The following is an 8,402-nucleotide window of genomic DNA, read 5'->3' as shown; positions in this document are numbered from 1 at the left end:
AGTATAGGGGATCAATTGTAGCTTCTTTCGATAAGTAAGAGTGTCGAACCCAACGAGGAGCTAAAGGTAGAACAGATATTCCCTCAAGTTCTATCGACCACCGATACAACTCTACGCACGCTTGACGTTCGCTTTACCTAGAACAAGTATGAAACTAGAAGTACTTTGTAGGTGTTGTTGGATGAAGTTTGCAAGATAATAAAGAGCACGTAAATAAAAAGTAGGGGCTGTTTAGATAAAGAAGCAATAAAGTAAATATAGCGAGTGTGGAAAAGTGGTGGTAGGAGTTGTGAAATTGTCCCTAAGCAATTGACTACTTTACTAGACCGATAGCAAGTTTTATGTGGGAGAGGCATAAGCTAACATACTATCTCCTCTTGGATCATATGCACTTATGATTGGAACTCTAGCAAGAATCCGCAACTACTAAAGATCATGAAGGTAAAACCCAACCATAGCATTAAAGCATCAAGTCCCCTTTATCCATACGCCACAACCCCCTTACTCGGGTTTATGCTTCTGTCACTCAAGCAACCCACTACAAGCGAATCATGAACATATTGCAACACCCTACAACGGGAATCCCTCACGCTTGCGCGACACGAAGGGCAAAATAGGAAAGCAACATAACCACAAGCAAATTAAACCAATCATAGCAATTCATCAATCACCGGTAGGACAACAAAAATCTACTCAGACATCATAGGATGGCAACACATCATTGGATAATAATATGAAGCATAAAGCACCATGTTCAAGTAGAGGGTACATCGGGTTGCGGGAGAGTGGACCGCTGAATATAGATGGGGGAGGTGATGGATATGTTGGTGAAGATGGCAGAGGTGTTGGTGTAGATCGCGGTGATGATGATGGACCCCTGCGGCGTTCTGGCGCCACCGAAAGCGAGGGGGAGAGAGCCCTCCTCCTTCTTCTTCTTCTTCTTCTTCCTTTACCTTCTCCATAGATGGGAGAAGGGTTTCCCCTCTTGTCCATGGTCTCCATGGTGTGGGAGGGGCGAGAGCCCCTACGAGATTGGATCTGTCTCTCTGTCTCTCTCTGTTTCTGTGTTTTCAGATTCTGCCCTTTCACCGTTTCTTATATTCCCGGAGATCCGTAACTCCGATTGGATTGAAACCTTCGCCACGATTTTCCCCGAAAATTAGCTTTCTTGCGTCCAAAGAAGAGCAGCAGCCGCCTTATGGGGTGCCCACGAGGGTCAGGGGCGCGCCCACCCCCGGGGCGTGCCCCCTGCCTCGTGGCCCCCTCGGGCACTGTCGGTGTCAAAACCGGCAGATCTCGGGTAGGGGGTCCCGAACTGTGCATCTTAGGATCTATGGTAACATGAACACGGGGTTTTACCCAGCTTCGAGCTCTCTTGATGAGATAATACCCTACATGCTGCTTGATTGACTATAATGAATATAGGGGTTACAAGAGTTGATCTACCTCGAGATCATATGTTGTGGTCTAAACCCTAGAGGTATGATGAGTTATGTCATAATAATCTGTCGACTAGCCTAGCCTCGGTTTATATAATGTACCAGAGGCCTAGGATAACAAGAGTCCTAGCCGAATACGCCGGTGGGGGAGGAGTCCTTGTCTTGATCACCAAGTCTTGTGGAATCTTCCTTGTATGCGGCAACTGTCCGAATTGGCCCATGAGTATATGGCCATGGGGGTCCTCGGCCCAATCTAACTGATCGGGGGACGACGTTGCGAGTACCCCCTAGTCCAGGACACCATCAGTAGCCCCCTGAACCGGTCTTCAAGTTGGGGACGCTCCTCGATTCTTCCGAACTGTTCTTCATCTTCGGTCGTCGGCCTTGAAAACTGGTTCAACAAATCTTCTCATCTTCGATCTTGAGGATCGCGAAGTAAATCCGAAGAGTTTACACGTCGGGTATCCGAGGAGCCCCTTTAAGTTATCGGCCTTTATCAATGCCTTATTATTTTTATGCCACACCTCGGGTTTGAAGTTATTCCCGGGCAGCAGTATCCTCTTGCGTCCGAGCTCCAACGCCGGATTGCATTCGAGGTATCTTTTGCAGCCAAGCACCAACGCCAGACTGCTTCCGAGCTCCAGCGCCGGAATGTATCCAAGCTCTAACGCCGGACTATGTCTAAGCTCCAACGCCGGACTGTATCCGAGCTCCAACGCCGGACTATACCCGAGATGTCATAGATCATCTGGGTTCAAAAAGTTGAAGGAGTTTAGCCGAGCTTAATGTCGGAAATGCCCTCTATGGAGCCAGCCACTGACGCCTGAGCTTAATGCCAGACTGCTTCCGAGGTGGTTTTTTGATTGGTGCAATTTATTCTCTACCGAGATATATAGCTAGTAGCCCTCAAGGTGTGTGCGTCGGTCTAAAACCCGAGATGCACCTAAAGGAAGATATGAAACCGCTGATCCTAGTTGCCCCTGAAAGTCAGGTCAATGCGCGAAATTAGCCTGAGGATCAAGTCCTAGCTCGGCAGCATACATAGGAATAGAAATGCGGTGTGCAAAGTCCTCGAGACTCAGGTTGGGTGTGGCCGACCAACCTGAGGATAATAATCTTCTCGAAATATATTGCACTTTCAATTTTCTGCATTGGATTGCCAATGCAGTAGCCCCCGAGACACTGGTCGGGTGGCAGCATCAGATTAGGGGATCGATGTACCCCTCTAATATTTGTAAATAATAAGCACGAAGCCCAGTAGCCCCCGAGCCTTAATGTGGGCACGGGTGGCCGAATTAAGGATCGATATCCAAAGTAAAATCACAAATTATGTGTAATGATTCTATATATCTAAGTACTTTACATCATCAATGCTTGGATCCGCATTGCACGAAACTTTGTTGACCGGCCATCGGCTTCAGCCTTCTCGGCTAGTAGCCGGGGAGTGTTTGTCCCACTTTATAAAGCCTTTATGAGGGCAAAGATTTACGGCAAACAAGGCAATCCGGCCATATGGTTTTATAAACAAAGGTACGCAGAGAGACAAAGTTGTATATTATTTTATAAACACCGTCCAAAGAAAATAGTCCCACTATTGGTTCTTTTCTTTGGGTTGTCATGCTAAGCATGATCACAAAACCTCAGCTCCAATCAATGTGGGAGGAAAATACTGAGGATTTAGTTCGGGGAAAGCTTCCGAACTCTATGGTCTAGATGAACCCAAAGTTTCACTTCCGTTGCGACCGTTTATAATCTGAAAGTAGCCCATCGTCGGCTTCTACCCCCTTGTAGATGCTACGCAGGGTGTTTCCGGAATAACAAAACAACCCTTAGCCGACGTCTCGGTGCCCGAAGGCGGTTGTGTTGGCGGAAACGAGGCAATCAGATATACGAGCTTTATAACTTTCACTTAGTCATAGGAGCTTAAAGTTGGGAGGCCAGCAAGTAGCCCCTCGCTTAGTGTTCGGCGACAACCGAGGTCGAGCCGTAAACACTTCGGCCAATGTTATGAACGGCCCGTCTTTTAACATAGTCATCGGATCGCTGACCAGTTTATGCTTATTGTGACAGTCAGTTTTCGGCTTTCTCCACCGAGGTGCTTAACCATGCGAGCTGGAAGCACAATCGCAGTGGTTCTCCTTTTTCACACCTAACCGAACAAAGCGGAATGTAGGAGGCAAGCACAGGAGCCGGGCAACCCAACTATCGAGCAAAGACACAATTCGAAACTGATGCATATATAGCAATATCCGAGAATTTTTGCCGAATCTCTAAAGGTGTCCGGCGTTGCACTGCGAGACTTATGCGGGAAACACACAAATAGTTGAAAAGTGCCATAGGATTGGAAAACTAAAAAACGTCAGTAAAAACTCGACGTCCGAACTAGATTAATTACTCGGTGCCAATCAGAAAATTGGTCTTAGAGAAAAAATTGTGCTTCTGTCGTGTTTTAACATGACACATCCTATCTCAAGACTTCAAGCGGGTCAGCCTACGGCTTCAACCTCCTATCCCGAAGGTGGATGAGAGGGAAATCGGGCTATTGACCACACACTTGCGTCGAAAAAAGGAGTGATAGAAAAAAACTTTGCAACGACTAGGAAGAAGAACACTTATTATAAAACAAGTCATACAAATTTAAGAGCCCCCAAGTGACTTGGGTAAAAAGAACTTTATGTATAATGATTGTATGTACCGAAGTACTTATATCATATATGTGTTCACCCAAACTTTGAACGCGTCTTAACCGACCGTCGGCTTCTCCCTCTTCGGCCAAAGGCCGAAAAGTGTTATGTACTCCATCTGTCGAGAATATCGACGGTGTTTCCGATAACCAGGCAATCAGGTCATAAGGCTGTAACAGACAAAGCGCGCTCAGGGAACTTATGCTATATTACTGATAAAGGGTAAGAAGCATCTTCGAAGAAAATAGTACCCCCACCGATACCTTTCTTCGGTGCTCATTGTTAATATGAGACTTGTGCAATAGATTTTGTGTACTCATGAGTTCCGTTGTGTGCCGACCATAATTGAATAACAATAAGAGCGCTAGCTTTTGGCTTCACCCAGTCTGAGGTCAGCTCGGAAGAACCGGTCGTGACAATCGCAGAGGTGCTCCCTTTACTCCCTAGCCGAACAATCGGGAACGTAGGGGTAAGCACAGGAGCCAGGCAACCCGGATTGCAAATCACTTAGGTCAATATGGTTCATATTGTGGCGTAATACACGAACAAGGAACGAAGCCGTACAAGTATAATCATATGCCAGAGGAAAAGCTCCATCAAGGGAGCCCCCAAATAAATGGGGTATTTGAATATGTGTGTCACAAACAAAGTTTGGACAGGGAAGTTTTTCACAAGCAACTTTTTGCCAAAAAAGTATAATGCTTGTTCAAACCGAACAAAATTTAAGACTGAAAGTTTTTGAGCATGAAAGCAACTTAGCTGGTTGATATGTTCGGCGTTGATGACGCAGTCCGAGCTTAATGTGGGACAGGGTTCCAGCCCCCAGGCTGGTCCCAAGGTGGCCGAGCAGAGAGTTCGACACTCCGAGAAGATGAAGCCCCCAGTCCAGCCATGGTAATGAAGCAGGTCAGCGCACCGAGGCGACAACATGATTCGGTCGACGGAGGCGATAGCACGACTCGGTCTGAGTCGATTGGCTGCACAGATAAAATAGCGCAAACCAAAAGTACTGACAAATAAAGATAATAATGTATATATATATATATAAAATCTTCTAGTTATTTAATTTAAGTGAAGTAAATAATGAAAGAGATATGACCTGAGCGTCAAGGTCAATGTCGATGCAGGGCGTCGGCGTGATGCAGTGAAGGCGTGAAAAAGCCCGAATTCACAGGTCGGCCCGAGTTCCGGATACGGCGTTCGCCGAACTATGTGCGGAAACTGGCCGAACCACCACGCGACCATCGTTAATGCGGCCACCATTTGATAGTCCTGTGTATAGATGATAGAACAAAGCAGAGTAATAATTCCTTGGGAAAAATAAACCCAAACAAGCAAAAATTGCTGGGATTAATAGCACCTGGTTTATTTGTTGTAGCAGTCCGAAGAAAGGTTACTCCCAAAATTGGGACTCAATCCGCACACTCATTGCCTGATGGGTGATGAAGCGATGGCATGGCGATCCTGGCAAAGGTTGGCTCGCCACGGCGAAGCCCATGGTCCAGCTAATGTGATGAAGCTGGTCGGCTGATGACGCTGAAGTCTCCGAAGTGAGTTGATAAAGAAATAGCCAAGTCCCTGGTCTAGCCGAGGTGATGGAGCAGTCCGGCGTGGAGTTGTTGCAGCTGCCATGTCAGCCGAGGTGTTGAAGTAGTTCGGCGTGACGGGCATTGGCTCGAAGAGGCAACAATGCAGCCATGCAGGTGTGCCCGCTCCGTGTAATCTGTGTAGCGACGATGTTGGTGAAGATTTATCCTCCGCGATACCGAACTATTGTTCGGCTGGCCGAGATGATGATCCGAAGAAGTTGAGCTCGGCTTAACAAAGCGACGATGCGTCTAGCGCATGTCAGCCGTCGTGGAGTGATATTGTCGAGCCGGTTCGACACCGGCGTGATGGTGAAGATCGTATTGTAAAAATACTTTCAATATTAATGGGATATGTTTGAGAATAAAACACAATACCCCATACAAGAACTTCCTTCAAAAAGGTTGTCCAAAATCCCGTTCATAAAGAAGATGAACTCGGGTCGGATTCGCTCTCGCGCAGAAAACAGATCCGAAAAGTGATGCACTAATCGAAGTTTCCCGGAGTTTGGACGGTCGGATCGAGCTGAATATTTGGGAGGTGGTAGATATGGGGATTCCGCAGCAGATCAACGGTTGGATCTTCCAAAGGACGTCCGAGCTAGATGATGGACACCCCGCTCCAAACTCGTTCGGATTCTCATCCAGATTCAACAGAGCTTCGGTATATCGGAGATTGCCGGAGATTCCTCCATCGGAACTCGACGAAATTTTTGCAGGGTTGTTTTAGACTTAATTCCGCATAATTCCACTGAAGCAATCGTTTAGGCGACACTCAAGGAGGCGGTGGCGGCGGATATGAGTTTGCTGTCCAGAAAAACAGCACGGTCGCCCGAGGGCGATGTTGACATTGAGCCCCCGAGCTCCATGGATGACTCATCCATGATCTTGATAGAGATCGGAGTTGATGTTGATGAAGTCCCTCATCCGAACATGATGATCGGAGGTAGGGCACAGTCCTCGGTCAAGCCAAGGTGACCAGTCGAGCTGGTGACGAAGAAACCGACGTTGCAGTTGACCTGCAGTCGAGCCATTGATCCTTTCGTCGATCACACAGCGGAACTCTCAATGAAAGCACCAATGTCGGTGTCAAAACCGGCGGATCTCGGGTAGGGGTCCCGAACTGTGCGTCTTAGGATCGATGGTAACATGAACACAGGGTTTTACCCAGCTTCGGGCTCTCTTGATGAGAAAATACCCTACATGCTGCTTGATTGACTATAATGAATATAGGGGTTACAAGAGTTGATCTACCTCGATATCATATGTTGTGGTCTAAACCCTAGAGGTATGATGAGTTATGTCATAATAATCTGTCGACTAGCCTAGCCTCGGTTTATATAATGCACCAGAGGCCTAGGATAACAAGAGTCCTAGCCGAATACGCCGGTGGGGGAGGAGTTCTTGTCTTGATCACCAAGTTTTGTGGAATCTTCCTTGTATGCGGCAACTGTCTGAACTGGCCCATGAGTATACGGCCATGGGGGTCCTCGGCCCAATCTAACTGATCGGGGGACGACGTGGTGAGTACCCCCTAGTCCAGGACACCGTCAGGCACCGTCTCGCGTTGATTCTTCTTCCCAAATATCACAAATATTCCAAAAATATTCTCCGTCCGTTTTTATCCTGTTTGGACTCTGTTTGATATGGGGTTTCTGTGAAACATAAAACATGCAACAAACAGGAACTGGCACTGGGCACTGGATCAATATGTTAGTCCCAAAAATAGTATAAAATGTTGCCAAAAGTATATGAAAGTTGAATAATATTGGCATGGAACAATCAAAAATTATAGATACGAAGGAGACGTATTAGGGGCACATCCTCGAAGGGGGAAAACTGGTCCTACACGACCATGGGGGTTGTAACCTCAAACGGGGCGTTGACCATCCCAGTAGTGGCCGTGAGCGTATCTGGGGTCGGCTCAATGGCTGCCTCCGTCTTCTTAGAGCTCTCTGTCTCGTGGGGATCAGCCTCCCGCGTCTGGTCCAACATCGGTAGACCTTTGCCTGGTTCTCCTTGGTCCATCATGAAACTGACAAATACTAGGAGACCACTGAAAGGAAAACACAATCGCAATGACAATGAAACAAAAAAGAGAGTGAGGATCGGTTTTTGCTTTGCAAAAGTTCTTTTTTTAACGAAAATATACCAACATCATGGATCCGCTTACCTTCCCTTCGTTGGGAGAGAAGAACATTGGTAGATGCGAGTGTTGTCTTTCTTGAAGACGGTGAGGGAGAAGGGGATTCAACGAAGAGTGAAATGATGGTTGCTTCGTCCGTCAAACTTAGACTGCGGGGAGGTGGGGTTTTGTGATACGACGGCTCGTTACTGCCGCGCTATGGCCGGGGTGACTCTCCGCCAGCATACTGCCTTCTAATTTGGTGGATGGCATTTGGGCCCGCGTGCTGCATGGTCCGCATGTCGGTGAACAAAAGTAAAACGACATTCATTAGAGGAAGACGTTTAGATGACCTCGGAGGAGGCAGACGCGGTAGTGTATCCACCCTACTAGTAGTAATTGTTTTTCTGGGTAGCTGTAGAGTGCCTCCACTGTACTAGTAGTAATTGTTTCTCCTAGTAGTAATTATTTCTCTGGGCCCAAGACAAAACAGCCCATCCACCCTAGTAAATAATAAAATCAATTCAAAAGCCCATATATTTACTTAATGAGAGGCGCTACCCAGCAC

This window comes from Triticum dicoccoides, chromosome 1B, assembly GCF_002162155.2.
Source record: "Triticum dicoccoides isolate Atlit2015 ecotype Zavitan chromosome 1B, WEW_v2.0, whole genome shotgun sequence".
Classification (NCBI taxonomy): domain Eukaryota; kingdom Viridiplantae; phylum Streptophyta; class Magnoliopsida; order Poales; family Poaceae; genus Triticum; species Triticum dicoccoides.
The sequence above is the reverse complement of the archived record's forward strand: the minus strand, read 5'-3'. Positions refer to the sequence as shown.